Source organism: Macaca nemestrina, chromosome 8 (assembly GCF_043159975.1).
Source record: "Macaca nemestrina isolate mMacNem1 chromosome 8, mMacNem.hap1, whole genome shotgun sequence".
NCBI lineage: Eukaryota > Metazoa > Chordata > Mammalia > Primates > Cercopithecidae > Macaca > Macaca nemestrina.
Window position 1 is genome coordinate 78,985,081 of NC_092132.1, and position 15,358 is coordinate 79,000,438.

General features: G+C 42.4%; 1 long non-coding RNA gene across 2 annotated transcripts in view; it reads left to right on the forward strand.

The window, feature by feature from the left end:
* The first annotated feature begins 2,667 nt into the window (after window positions 1–2,667).
* Window positions 2,668–15,358, forward strand: part of LOC139355832 (uncharacterized) — a 70,916-nt gene continuing 58,225 nt past the window's right edge. Inside the window, exons 1-2 of one of the 2 annotated variants that reach the window (XR_011606971.1) lie at window positions 2,668–4,874; window positions 4,964–5,052. This is a non-coding gene — a long non-coding RNA (uncharacterized lncRNA). Of the gene's footprint in view, window positions 5,053–15,358 lie in introns of both variants that reach the window. The other variant, XR_011606970.1, reaches the window with a different exon arrangement.

Below are 15,358 nucleotides of genomic sequence, written 5' to 3' on the forward strand. Positions count from 1 at the left end.
TTATAGAAAACTTATAGAAAAAAACACAGGATGAGATTTTTATAGAAAAAACACAGGATAAGATTTTCAGAATCTAGGGGTAGGCCAAGTGTTCTTAGGCTGGACACCAAAGCATGGTCCATAAAATGAAAATTGATATATTGCACTTGATTAAAATGTGAAACTTCTGTTCTGTGAAAGACCCTGTTAAGCCAATAACAGAAAAGCTACAGACTGAGAGAATATATTTGCAAGCCATATATCCAACAAAACACTAGTATTAGAATAAATAAACAACTGTCAAAACTCAATAGCATAATAAAAGAACAAATAATCTTACTAGAAAGTAGTCAAAAGACATGAAAAGACATTTCTCTGAAGTGATATACAGATGGAAAATAAATGCATAAAAATGTGTTCAACGTCATTAGGTATTAGGGAAATGCAAATTAAAGCCAAAATGAGATACTGCTACACACCTATCACAATGGCTAAAATAAAAGATAGTGACAATACCAGATGCTGGAGAAGATGAAAAGAACCGGATTCTATTGCTGGTGAAAATGTAAGCTGGTACAGAACCTATGGAAAAGTTTGGCAGTTTCTTAAACATGCAATTACCTATGACCCAGCAATTGTACACTTGGGCATTTACCCCAGAGAAATGAAAACTTCTTAATGTTTGTGCATAGCAGCTTTACTCATAATATCCCCAAATTGGAAATAATAAAAAATGTCTTTCAATGGGTGAGCAGTTAAACAAACTGTGGTATATCCATACTATTACACAGTAAAAAAGAACAAATTACTGGTACAGGCAGCAACTTGGATAAATGTCCAGTGAATTATTGTGAGTGGAAAAAAAATCCAAAGGATTACACACTGTGTGATTCTATTTATATACATTTTTGAAATGAGAGAATTATAGAACTGGAGAACTGATGTGTGGTTGCCAGGGGTAAATGAGGCAGAGGTGGGAGGGGCTGTGGGAGGGGCTAAGGGAGGGTACAAGGGAGAAGGAAGTGGATGTGATTGTAAGAGGGCAACATGAGCGATCCTTGTAGTGAAGACGTTATCTTGACCCTGTCAGTGTCAATATTCTGGTTATGATATTGCACCATGGTTTTGCATGATGTTACTATTGGGGGACACTGGGTAGAGGGTATGTGGGATTATTCTCTATTGTTTCTTACTGCTTCATGTGAATCTATAGTTATCTCAAAATTAAGAAAAAAATAGCTAAGGAAGAATCATTGCCTCTGATTTCAGTTACCTTTTCTAGCCAAGGGTCATTTAGAAAACATGGGTTTATGGCATTCCATTTCCAGGTATCTGTGATGTCTATCTATGCAATGATTAAATTACCTTTTATAAATATCAATACCATCAATACCTTCCATGACTGACCAATCTTTGTGATTGACATGGCTTTTTAAGACAATAATTACTTTCAATCAAGCTATAATTAAACCTGCAGGCCTGGGAGTCATCTTGTCTCAGACTTTTTCACATATCATTTAGTCTTGTACATTGATTTTTAGGCCATGCCATTGCCATGATGTCTAAGCTCTTGGATGAACATCATTATAACTCCCAAATGTTGAGAACCTATTTTATAGTTGTAATAGTTACTATTTCCTCCAGGGCACTCACTTTGAACTCATATGGGACTACTAGTGATGTTTCCCATGGCTGGCCCTGAAAATTGGGAAAAAGCAAATTTGGTTCTTAGTTTCCCACCTGCCATCCACCACCTGCCACCTGTGCATACCACACTTCAGCTGCCAAGCCAAAGAAAATGCGTTGTGAAGGCACATGTGCATTCATAACATGACGTTTCTTTGGCAACCCCACTGGGTGCTCAGCCCCAGCCCAGTACAGGGTACCTGAGTGACGGTCATTGCTCCATGTTGTCAGACAAGTGGAGTGTGGGGCAGAGAGAATGGAAGTTCCTCTGGGGTGTATTAGAGTGTTTGGGTACAGAGGATCCTTCAGGTTCTGCCCGGTCTGCTGACTTCCAAACCCGATAATGGTTCCAGTGTGTTTTGCCTGCTGAAGTGACTACCCTGAGTAATTCACTCTCCATGGAACACAGTGCCAGCTTAATGGGCAGACCTCTTTGGATTTAACCAAAATCCAAATCTAAATCCAAATCTCTTTGGATTTAGACTTTGGTCTAAATCAGGCCTGTAGCATTCAAAGCCCAGAAGGATGCTGCCCTGCCCATTAAAGTATATTTCGAACAGAAGAAGGATGGTGGTTTTGAGGAGTGGGTGGTATTTATCATGTACTCTGTCTGATTGCTTTTCAACCCTACAGGTCTGGGCTCCTGCTAATTTGTGTGGCTGTCCTAGTGCCTTAAGATCCTGGAGTGAGAAGTATTATGCACTAGGTTGGAAAGGTCAACTGTGACAGAAAGAGATTCTATCCTTGTTAACATCTTGGCTTGATTAATCTCTACTGTTTCTGTCTTTTTCTGCAAGTTTGGCTCACCGGATCTTAGGTTCACCAATTCTTTTATTTACTGAAATTTAGAAGACAGAGGCAGAAGAAGAAAATATTGTAAACTCTTTTTTTTTTTTTTTTTTTTTTTTTTTTAATAGAGACAAGGTCTCACGATGTTGCCCACGCTGGTCTCAAACTCCTGAGCTCAGGTCATCCTCCTGGCTTGGTCTAAGATTTTAAACTTTGAATTTTCACTGTTTGGGGTTCAGCACATAATTTTTTTCTATTAAAAGTATTCGGATAAGACTAAATTTATATTAGGTCTTTGTTAGATTATTTTTGATAGTTTGTTCATTCTATCATCATTCAAATATGCTGTAAATTTGTATATATGGAGATTGTTTTGTATTACAGGACTCTCCAGGCATGAATGGAGCTTATTTAGCCAATGGTATTTAGCATTCATCCTATAATCTACACATAGATATTCAGTCATTTTATGATAACAAATCTTCTTAGGATGTGGGGTGAAAATAAACTTCATTTTTGAGGCAAATAAAACTTCAAAAACAGTTACTATCTACAGTGCTTATTAATAAACTATGATCCCTTGAGGATCCTATACTTAAATAACACCAAAAATGAGGGAGGCAAATGAAAAGAAAAACGGAAATGAAGACCTGCTCCCCGCCTCAGAGTTTACTTTTTTCACTCTCCATTTCCAGGCCGGAAGCCTCAATTTTTTAATCCTGAGTTTTTAGCACCGTTTTAGTCTTCAGCACCGTTTTGCATTTCCTGGACATATATCACGCGGTGACTCACAGAGCTTGGGTGCACAGGGAAGGCACATCGAGTTGCTCTAACAGAACAAGATGACGTGATGTCACAGAGTCAGCCCCGTGTAATGCGTCATCCACACAATATTACCAAGCAGTTCTTGTCTTGATTCTTAATCTGAGAAGATGCTGCAAAATGCTGGAGGGGAAAAAAAGTCTGTCTTGTGGGATTGCCTCCCTCAGGCATATAATGAAAACTAATTTGATCTTTTGGAGGTACCTTTGCTCCCAAAGGATCCCAATGTACTCAGCCTCTGCCCCAGGAGTATTAGTCATGCATCTCGGAAATGTTACCTCCCCTGTGCTGGAAAAGGCAGGTCCCTCTGAGGCAGCCCCCTCTGTAACAGGTTTTATTTTGAGTGGGATATTAAATAGAATTTCTAATTAGAAAGACAGGGGAAATTGTAGGGAGACAAAATAATTTCCCATGTTAGAAGTTGACCAAGACATAGTGGTTAATAATCTTCCTTTTTAAGGGGACTGTATAATTTAACGAGAATAGACCCTCCTTTATTGCAGAGGGAATAGTGTGAGTGCACAGGGACCTGAATAGGATGAAAGGGCCAGAGCCCCAGTTGGAGGAAAAGTGGACAGTAATCAATAAGGAAGAGAAGAAATCAATCAGTAGGTTGAAATGGTTGAGAATGCTGCCAGGCCATCATCTGTATGAGAATATGTGCCTGGTGTTTTAGAAATGTTTGTTAGAATTGAAATGACCATCAAAAGACAGGATACAGTTTCCTCTTGAAGCTCTTTAATTGTCCATCATATTAAAGATGAAGGTCCTTAAAGGCCATCGGCTCCATCTTCTGCATTCAGACTGAATTGTTTAAAAACTTCTCATAAAGATGAGAATCCTAGGGAAAGAACGTCACAGAACCAAAGGCTAGTGAAATCTACATGAAATCCCTCAAGTTTCAACTGAAACTCTTCTTGTTTCAGTTGTTTAAATCTCAGGGCTGGTGGCTGGACTAGGAGAACTGGTGCCAGCCAGTGTCTCCCATGATGCACTGCTCTTGAACAAGGCTCTTCTTGTTCTTGGTTTAGAGGAGATAAGAATTAGTTCTTCACAGTGTAAAAGCCACACTTGACTTTGTTAACATGGCTCTTCTTGCTAAACTCAACAATCCATTTCCTTAGAAGTTTTTCTGTTTCATTTCTCAATTCTGACCCTGTGAAGGTTAACGTGAAGGTCTGATACTGAATGAGGAAGCCCTTGAACCCTGACAGGACCTTACTTACTTAAAGCATTTTTACTATTATAGTCATTCCGAGGAGCTGCAGAGCCCTTCACTGTGGAGATGGTAGACAGTTGGATAGCTGACAGGACAGGAAAAAGCCAGTGAAATCTTTGAATTTGTGTAGCACAAGAACCAGTGACGTGTTGTAAACTGGTGATAGCAAAAGCAGTTTAACACAAAAGCAATTTTGACTGAATTGGGCTTCCAGTGGTGCCTGTGGGAAGAGTCCCAGAGCAGGGCATCATGGGAGATGCTGTCTGGCACCAGATCTCCTGGTCCACCTACCGGCTCTGAGGTTTAAACATGGCGGCTCCTGTTTTCCTCCCAGCCCTAGTGCCAAACAGCAGTCCCACAGGCATCTTTCCCGGAAATGGTTAGGGTTAATGGAACGATTGTTATCACGAGGTAGGCTGGGGTTTACAAGTGTAGTATCCCAGAGGCTGTTGATGTCCTTCTTTGCAGCCTGTCTATAATCCAGATAAATTGCACTAGGTGGATGGCGCTGACGGGCTTCAACTTCTTTCTCCTACGGGTGAATAACTATGTTGAAGGTAACACCACATGTTAATTGGAGCAATTTTTAAACTAATTAAAATAGTAAAATTATCTGTCTAAATAACATGTTGCCATAGCATATTAAAAAAAAAAAAACGAAATACGTAAGTAGGATAAAATATAAAATACAATTTTCCACTAACCTTGAACTTCGGTCTCTGCTTAGGCAAATCCTGATTCTGAGAAAATATTGGGGAAAAAAAAACATTCATTCAACAAACGTGCTTTGAGACATCCTTTGGAATCAAGCATCATGCTAGGCATTGGGTTTGCTATAGTGAATAAGCAAAGTTGACCTCAGAGAGCTCACATCTGCAGTAACACACTCTCCCAATGAACTGCAAACCTCTTTTGAAATTGCTGTTGTTTCAGGATATATGTGCTGCCTGGGTTCCGACTCTAGTTCCTGGGAGTTTCAGAACAGGAAGGGTATGAAAACCTTTGTAAGTCCAGGGGAATCAAAATAAAAAATGCACCAGGCGAAGGACAGTCTTTTCACCTGATTCTAGTTCTCAGAAGAGAAGCATTGTTTGCTCCTTCTTTTCCTTGTGGCAAAGCAGAAGAGGAGTACTGTCTGAAGCATCAGTCTCATGTTTTTCTTTTCTTCCAGAGAGCAATTGCCCTGCTAACTTGTAAGTCTTTTCTGCTTTCCTTCACCTTCCAACAGGTGAATAGTTTAGTTTCATAGAGTGGTTTCCTTACCTTCATATTTTGATTCCCTGTGATTTTTATAGTGTGGCCATTGAGATAGTTTACTAATATTTTCAAGTAATTATTTTTTATAGAATATATCCATTAAAAACTGTGCATGCTCATTAAATTTGAAACATGCAGATATGCAGAAGGAAGAAAAAAGTCTATAATCCTACCATCTAAACATATCTACCATTTGGTACTTTGGTGAACTGCCAGGCCATGAACTGTCCCAGGCCATATCTTTTTGGCTTAAATTTTATTTAAAAATATGAAATCATAATAAACATTATGCACACTTTGATTCCCTACGCGTTTTGACTTAGCATTGCATCTTAAGCATTTTCCATTGTATAATGTTCCTTTTCCAATCCTTGGCTTGATTACATCATAATATTCCATTGAGTGAAGTTACCTTATTTTATTTAATTATGTTCTCTCATATGTAGAATGCCAACTTTTCCCTGTTATAAACAGGATAAGATGAATATCACTGTGCAGATTATTTTAATCTAAAACTAAGAAGATACCGTTTCTATCAAAACAAGTTCAAGTGCTCTTCAGCAAGGCCTAGGGCTTTAAAACACCATCCTTGCATCCTAAGAATAAATTCCACTTGATCGTGGTGGGTGATTCTTTTAATGGCTGTTGAATTTGGTTTGCTAGTATTTTGTGGAGAATTTTTGCATCTATATCCATGGGGAGATGGTCAAAGAGCACAAAGTTTTAGGTAGACAGAAGGAATAAGTTTTTGAGATCTATTGCACAGCGTGGTGCTAAAATTAATAATAATGTATTGCATATTTCAAAATTGCTAAGACAGTAAATTTCAAACGTTCTCACCATTAAAAATAAGGATGTGATGTGATGGAGATACTAATTAGCTTGATTTAGTCATTCCACATTGTACACATATATCAAAACATCACCTTGTACCCCATAAATATATCGCAATTGTAATTTGCATTTAAAAATTAAAAAACAAAGCCATGACTCTAAAGGCACTGACATTCCTGAAAGTTTCCAGTCACTCTTGGGATGCCTCTCTCTGATCCATCACTCTCCTCCATGAGGAGGAGAGTCTTGCTGCTCCTTTAAGTTTCTCCTTTTTCCTGTCAACGATGTCACTTCTCCCATCCAGCCCTCATCAGTCAGATTTCCCAGTGACCAGACTGTCTTTCTGGAAATGGTTCAATCAGCCCATATGTTCCTGCCTATAAGTAAAGCATAGACTTTGGCAACAGTCTGATAAATTTACCTCAAGCTTCCTAGAAATAGCTTAGGTCTGAATTATCAAGTTGGTTGGAATCAGGGATGTTGTGATTTGGTGATAGCCAGGTGTCTTTTGTTGGGAGAGGGGGCAGTTGCACCCTGCTTGCCAGGCTGGGCATGTGAGGCTTCTTCCTTCACAGCCTCTGCTGCAAGCAGGGGATCGTACAGCTGACCTGCTCTCTGATTCTACAAGAAGAAGCTCTCTGGCACTTACACTGCTAAGTCCTCCTTAGCAATGTTAGTTAGCAATTGCTAACATTGCTCTCTGTGCTAAGTTCTCCATATGCACAGCTGTCAGTTATGCAGAAACCAAAAAATGCAAGGGGTTCAAAGAGAGGCAAAGGTAGCTCTACTGTGTTTAATTGTAGTTTTCTTTGTAGGACTTCTCCCTTTGGATGTAACTGCACTAACTGAGCCACACAGAACTAATCAGAGCCTTATAAAAGGAGACTAGATCAATGAACCAACACACCTATCATCATTCCAGAGGCATCTCCCTTATCTTTGTTTTGTACAGTGTGAAAAGGGAGATAAATAGATGCTGTAGTTCTGTCTTGGTACTTGATGGAATATAAAAATTCAGGGTATTTAGTTATTCCAGTGGCTGAGGCACGAGAATCTCTTGAACCCGGGAGGGGGAGGTTGCAGTGAGCCAAGATCATGCCACTACACTCCAACCTGGCAACAGAGCAAGACTCTGTCTAAAAAAAAAAAAAAAAAAAAAAAAAAAAGTCCAGGGTATTATCCACGGTCCACAGTATTATCCACGGTCCACGGTGCTGAATGAGTACTTGTCTTAGAGAAGTGCTAACAGCTGTAATGTTTACCCAGTTCAATTTTAATAGAGAACTAAGAACTCTACTTATTATTAAAAGAAAGAGCCTTTTTTCAAAGCTGACTTTCCACTTTAGCTGCTTGCATGAGCCACACTCACACAATGGACTCACCTCTCCTCTTCTTTGGCATACCTAGTCCCAGTCACGGAGTAACCCTGAGATTTGGCACATCGTTTCTCACCAGGCCATTCCCAAGTGTTGTTCTGAAATGGGTTCTGTGAAACCTTGAGGAGGAATTGTTGGGGAAGGAATCAAACCACAGGCTGTGAGGTGCCTGGCAGGATGGGGAGAACTTGATTTGGGGAATAAAGTTGAGATGGGTGGATGACTGTGATGTCAGAAACTTCAGGGAGGAGTAGTTGTTGGTTTTTTGTTAATACTTTTTTTTTTTTTTTTAATAAGAGGGGAGGAGTGATGTCTAGAAGTAGGAAGAATGTCCATCTGTCTTCATGGCGTGTGGGAGGGGAGTGAATGAACAACCTCCACTTGAGAGGCCTTCAAGGAAAGTTATTTTGATACTCACTCAATAAATATTTATTGAGCACATCTGCTGCACTAAATCCTGAGCTGGGTGCTGGGAAAGCAATGTTTCCGTGCAGTTATGATCTGGGAGATAAACATGGTGCAGTACCAAGGTCAGTGACTTTATGAGCCGCTGTCAATCACGTCAAGGGATGTCAGTCAGCAGGAGGCAGAAGTCTATAGAGTTTGAGGGTGTGGAGTGATTGATTTGCCATGGTCAGGGCTCCAGGGGTTAGAGTGGAAAGCGTTGTCAGGGAGGGAGCAGTGAGGGAACCCAGGAAGTCCTCCTCTCTCTCCTTCCTTGTTGCTTCCTTCACAGCTGCCTCTTGCTCCATTTCTCCACATGGACTTTCTCTGCTGCTTGGTCCACTCAGTAGAAGCTGGCTGTCCTCAGAGCCCCTGTTCTTCTTCTTCTTCTGTGTGTGTGTGTGTGTGTGTGTGTGTGTGTGTGTGTATTTTTAAATCTCTTGTGTTCACAGGACCAGCCCAGATTGAGACTGGATGCTCATAGACCTGATTCCAAATTTCCAGCTCTAGCCCAATCTAGTTGCCCAGTACCAGGAGGGGTGGTCACAGAGTGTGAACATGTCTGGGACACTTAGCTTTCCGAGAAGAGAGATTGTTGAGAAATGGGTGGACAGCCTCAAAGGTGTCTTCCCTGGGCCTGTCTTCTGGAGGATGTCAAGGGTGTGAGTCCTCCAGTGTAGTTATTATGAGGGCGGACGCTGCAGTTAGGACTCACAGGCATGTTGCTGCTATTCCCCCAAAGTCCTAATCAGACAACTCCAAAGGCAAGAAAATGCTGAAATAGCCTCTGGCCTGATCGCATTAACCATAATAATAAAGAGACCGATTTGCCACCTTACTCAGATGTTAAAAAGAATCAGAGTTGGCTTTCCTTCTTCTCAGCAGGTCAATGTTAATTGGCAGCATGTTTTTATTCATAAAGAAAATTTAGTATATCTTTAAACCAGATGAAAAATTCATATATGTCTAAATGACAAAGTAACATTTGTTATGATCTCTCCATCCACTATATACAGAAGTCGGCTTTGTTTCTTTTCTTTCCTTTTTTTTTTTTTTTTGAGAGGAGGTCTTGCTCTGTTGCTCAGTCTGGAGTGCAGTGGCAGAATCATAGTTTACTGCAGCTTCGACCTCCCAGGCTCAAGTGATCCTCTCCCCTTAGCCTCTGAGTAGCTGGGACTACAGGTGCACACCACCACCCCCAGCTATTTTACTTTCATTTTTGTAAAGATGAGGTCTCCCTGTGTTGCACAGGCTGGTCTCAAACTCCCGGGCTCAACTAATCCTCTGGCCTCGGATTCCTAAAGTGCTGCGATTACGGGCATGAGCCACCACACCCAGCCCTCTTTGTTTCTTAGACACTCTATTTGAGTATCCAAAGGCAAGCTGCCAAAGCTTGTGTCCCTGAGTTGCTGGGCCTGCATCCCTGTCCTCACTTCCTGGTGCTGATGGCAGGATTAGCCCCATGATTGATGATGGCAGGTGTGGCCTTTGGTGTCTGATGGATGGGGCCTGGGCCCAGATTTATGGATTGTATTTTCTTTTTCCTTTTTTTAAATTTGCTAACAATGTTTTGTTTTTAAAGTAAACGTTATTGTGTATATTTGAGGTTTACAACTTGATGTTGTGGGATACATATAGACATATGGGTTTCTGTAGTGAAACAAATGAAGGGATCTGTCATCTCACATAGTTACTCTTTTGTGACAAGAGTAGCTTAGATCTATTTATTTAACAAACAGCCCTAATGCACTACAATTTTATTAACATGAGGATGTTGTACATTAGGTCTCTAGACTTGTTCATCCTACACGTCTGCTATTTCGTACACTTTGACCTATATCTCCACCATTTATTCTCCACCGACTGTGGTAACCACTGTTTCATTCTCTATCTCTGTGTTTTTGAGCTCTTTTAAGTCAGATCATATTTTTCTTTCTGTGTTTGATTTGTTTCACTTAGGATAATATCCACCAGGTCCATCTATGTTGTGGCAAATGACAAAATCTCTTTTTGTTTTAAGGCTGAATGATAGTCTATCATTGAATGCTGTGCTGTGAAGTTGCTCAGTAAAATATATATATATATATATATATATACCCACACACACATATATATGTGTATATATGTCACTTTTTTTTCTTTTCTTTTTTGAGACATGGTCTTGCTCTGTTGCCCAGCTGGAGTGCAGTGGTGCAATCACTGCAGCCTCTCCTGAGTTGCTGGGACTACTGGCATGCACCATCACACTCAGCCAATTTTTTTTGGTATTTTTAGTAGAGAGGAGGTCTCACTATGTTGCCCAGGCTGATCTTGAATTCCTGGGCTCAGGCAATCCTCCTGCCTTGGCCTTCCAAAGTGCTGGAGTTACAGGCATGAGTCACCGGCCCCAGACCCACATTTTCTTTATCCATTCATCCATCGACAGACATATAGGTTGACTCCATGTCTTGGCTATTGTAAATAAGGTTAAAATGAACACGGTAGTGCAGATATCTTTACAAGGTAGATTTCATCTCCATTGGGTATATACTCAGAAGAGGAATTGCTAGGCCATATGGTAGTTCTATTTTTAATTTCTTTAGAAACCTCCATGCTATTTTCCATAATTGCTCTACCAATCTACATTCCCACCAACAATGTACCCTTTTCTCCACACCCTCACTAAAAATTGTTCTCTTTTGTCTTTTTTATAGTAGCCAGATTATATTTTTTGATATGATACAGTCAAAACCCAGAGAACCTGGGTGGATCCTTGGCGTTCCCTTCTTGGATGGACCCTGTCAACAAGAAAACAGTGAGTGGAAGAGGCCTCTCAGGGACAGAAGGAAAAAATCAAGCTTTACCCCTGTGCTCATTTACTCCATCCATTTTTCAGTTAATGTTTTCTCTATGCTATTGTCCACTCTGTACAGTAATGGTACAGTGATCTGGACCCTGCCTCCAGGGAGCTTTCTGTTGAGGAACAAGCAGTTTCCAGCATCCTGATGAGTGCTTCAATAGGGGAGCAGAGGGGCTAGGAGGGAACCTAGGAAATGTACTGACCAGGGTTTCTGGGGAGCTCAGACAACCTCAGCAGGAGAAATGTAAAGGATAAGCAGGTGTCAGCAGGCAAGGAGGGTGCTTGGCATAGGGAATGGCTACTTTGGAGAGAGGAAAGACGTGTTAGAGAATCTACAGAAGCCCAAGAGCACAGGTGTGGCAGTGACCTGGACTGGTGCAGAAGCCACACTGTGCAGACCTCATGACTGGTCAAAGAGCTTGAACTTCCTCCCAAAGGCAATGGGAACCACTGGAAGGCTTTAGGCAGTGGAGGGGGTTCACCCTTCCTTAGCTCTTCCAGCTCCTCCGGCAGGGTCACTGAGGCTTTAAGTCCACGTCAGAATTGGGGTTTTATAAACATTCCTGGGTCCATGTGTGTGAATTAGAAGTCGATTAAAATGAAGAACATTCACATGTCTGGTCTCTGGAGTCAGTTGAGGCCATTTCTCACTTCCTCTCTCCATATATAGAGTTCCTACAAAGCCTGGTCTTCTATCTAGCCTGTCCTCTGGCCTTGGCACAGGAATGACTTCTATAGAAGCCTATGACATATTTTCGTCTCTGCTCGCCTGGTAGGAGCTGAGTTACTTTCCCTGTGAGGCATACAGGAACCAGTGTCATTTGTGCACAGTCTATAGATAGTGCAGAAACAAGAACCCAGGGCACAGCTGTTACAATGAGGCTGTGCAAGGATCCCCACAGGGCCCAATCTGCTGGAGGCTTACTTGGGTACAAGGAGGTTATTTTCTTCTCTTTGGTGCTGCTTCAGTCTGTGCTTCCACTCAGGTGGATTTCTTGCCTCATCCCACCATCTGCGTCAATGATTGGAGGACAGGAATGGGAAAAACAATTGAGGAAGATTCAGTCCAGTTATGTCAGTAAGATCAGCTCATGTGCTTTGTGCCGGATGTGCAGAGGACAGGGTTACATCTCATTCAATTCAAAGTTTGGTTTCTGACTCTGATTTCTCAAGACCTGTAGGAATTGATGGTGACTCAGCCAACAATATAGGCCCTCAATTGAACCACCTGGGGCCAGACTCCTAGATCTGCCACTTACTGACCATGTCGGTGTTTGGCAAATAACCCCTTGGCTTCTTCTCTAATAGAGTGTGGACAAGGAGGCCTAGTTCAGAGGGTGCTGTGAAGTTGCTCAGTAAATGATTGCTATTATTGTTAATTATTAGTGTAACAACCAGCGATGGAAAGCAAAGGCTGTACTCTAGGGATGGGAAACTCATATCCCTGAGAACATGAAGGAACTGCTGGAGAAAGGAAGTGGCTGGATCCTTCCCACCTGTGCTGGCACTTCCAGCCACACCCTGCTCACGTATTTTGTATTCCCTGGGAAGGATCTTAGCACAGCAAAAAGACATAGATAAGACAGCTTGGAGTTATGCCACCACAAACCCACCAGAGCACGCTGGGAACAAAATGCGACGCTCACGGATGTTCTACCGCTGAGTGAGCAGCCCAGCTTGGAGAAAACAGCTTTGTCTTATAGCTCATTAAACTGGAGTTTGCTGTGGTTTGAATGTTTGTGTCCTCCCCAAATTCATATGTTGAAGCCTAATCTCCAATATAATAGTGTTAAGAGCCAGGGCCTTTAGGATGTGATTAAGTCATGAGGGTAAAGGCCCAGTAGATAGCATTAGTATTCGCATACGAGAGGCTTGAGAAAGCTTGCATAATCCTTCCACCATGTGAGGACACAGCTAGAAGGCACTATCGTGAGAAATGGGCCGTCACCGGACACCAAACCTGCCAGCTCCTTGATCTTGAACTTCCCAATGCCCAGATCTGTGAGCAATAAATTTCTGTGATTTATACATTACCCAGTCTAAGGTATGTTGTTAGAGCAGTAGGAAAGAACTAAGACAGAAGTGAGAGGGTCCACGCAGACGTGCCAGTTATTGAAGAACAGCTGTGACTTATGCTTCCAAATTAATCTTCAGCATTTTTACCGCAGCTGGATAGAAAGATAGTGGTTTTAATTTCAAAACTTGCTTTGAACAGGCCAGATGCTACAGTCAGAAACCCAGCACTGAGCAGTGTCCTGACTGGTCCAGCCACAACAGGGACCTGAGCCAGCCCCGAGTGGGCCTTAGACTTGCAGCAGTGTGAATATGAGAAAGTAATGGGTGCATAGCGGCCCTGCAACTGCTCTGCGTGTTGGGACAGAAGCAAGTTGCACATTTTAGCAGCAGCTTTGAGTTTCTGCTATTGTTCCCCTTCAAGGGCTCTCATCTAGAAGAATGGGTCCATGGGGTGCTGAGAAAGATCAAGGAGAAAAACAACTAGGAAAAAAAAAATTCTCTTCATCTTGGCAACCATTCATGACCACAGCTTGAAAGATGACATTCAGGACAATGGTTTGGAGCTCCTGAAATGCCATCCTGTGGGTTCCCGTCTTTGCTGAAGTCTCCAGCTTTCGGGACCAGGCTGGCATGAGACAAATGGACTAAATTTACCAGCTCACCTCGTTGTCCTTGAGGGCCGGAGTCGGGACAGAGGTCATTCAAGCCTGCTGACCACGTGTCCACCTGTACTCCTGTGGTGATGGCGGGTATTGGAGCCAGCACCACCATTGGCAAGATGCATCACCATCTTTGTTCATTCACTGGAACATGTTTGATGCCCACAATGTACCCACCTGAGTAGGATCTGAGAGAAGCCTCCATTTCTTCTCTCAGAGTCACAGGCAAGTGGGTAGCACAGACAAGTGGGCTTCATAGTATGGTGTGATGAGGACCAGGCAGGACACCAGAGAGGTGCAGGGGAAGGGCACTCAGCCCAGCCCGGCCTAGGGATGATGCTCAAATTATGGCTTTTAGGACCATTATAAGTGGAACAGTGTTCCCTCCAAGAAAGATATGTGGGAATCCTGAGCCCCAGTACCTCAGAATGTGCCATTATTTGGAGTTAGGTTCTTTACAGGGATGATCAAGTTAAAATGAAGTCATTAGAATGGGCTCCGACCCAATATGACTGGTGTCCTTATAAAAAGGGGAAGGTTTGGGCACAGGAACAACTGCACACAAGGGGAATGCCAGGTGATAATTGGAGTTATGCCACAACAAACCAGGGACCCACCAGAGGCTAGGAGAGAGGCCCTCACACCTTCGGAGGGAGCATAGCCCTGGCGAGCATCTTTATTTCAGACTTCTGGTCTCCAGAACTGAGACCATACATTTCTGTTGCTTTAATACACCCAATTTGAGGTATATTTTTAGAAAGTAACTAGGAAATGAATACAAGGACTCAGGGTCTATCCAGGTGGAGAAAGAGGGCCAGACACTCCCAACCCTGGTGTGGAGACGGGGACCCTGGTGCACTTGTTGGTATAACTGAAAAACGGGAACAGGCAGGGGGGGCCATGGTAGTAGTTGAGGCTGAAGGGGCTGGAGAGAAGGGAGACCCTTTCCTTCTGCTATGGTTTAAATGTTTGTGTCCTCTCCAAAATTCCTGTTGAAACTTAATTCCCAATGCAATTGTGTTGCGAGGTGAGGCCTTTAGGAGGTGAGTAGGCCATGGGGGCTTGGCCCTCATGAATGGATTAGTGCCTTATAAAAGGGCTTGAAGGGGCAACTTCATCCTTCCTGTCCCATCTGCTATGTGAGGACACAGCACTCCTCCCCTCTGGAGGATGCAGCAACAAGACACCAACTTGGAAGCAGAGAGCAGCCCTCCCCAGACACACATGGAATCTGCCAGTGCCCAGGTCTTGGGCTTTCCAGCCTCCAGAACTGTGAGAAACAAAAAGTTTATGTTCTTTATAAGTTACCCAATCTCAGGTATTTTGTTATTGCTGCAGGAAATGACTAGGACACTCTTTCTCTACCCCTGGATGACCCCTGAGTCAGGTATTAGTTTCCTAGTTGCTGCTATAACAAAGGTTGGAGAGGAGGGTGTTG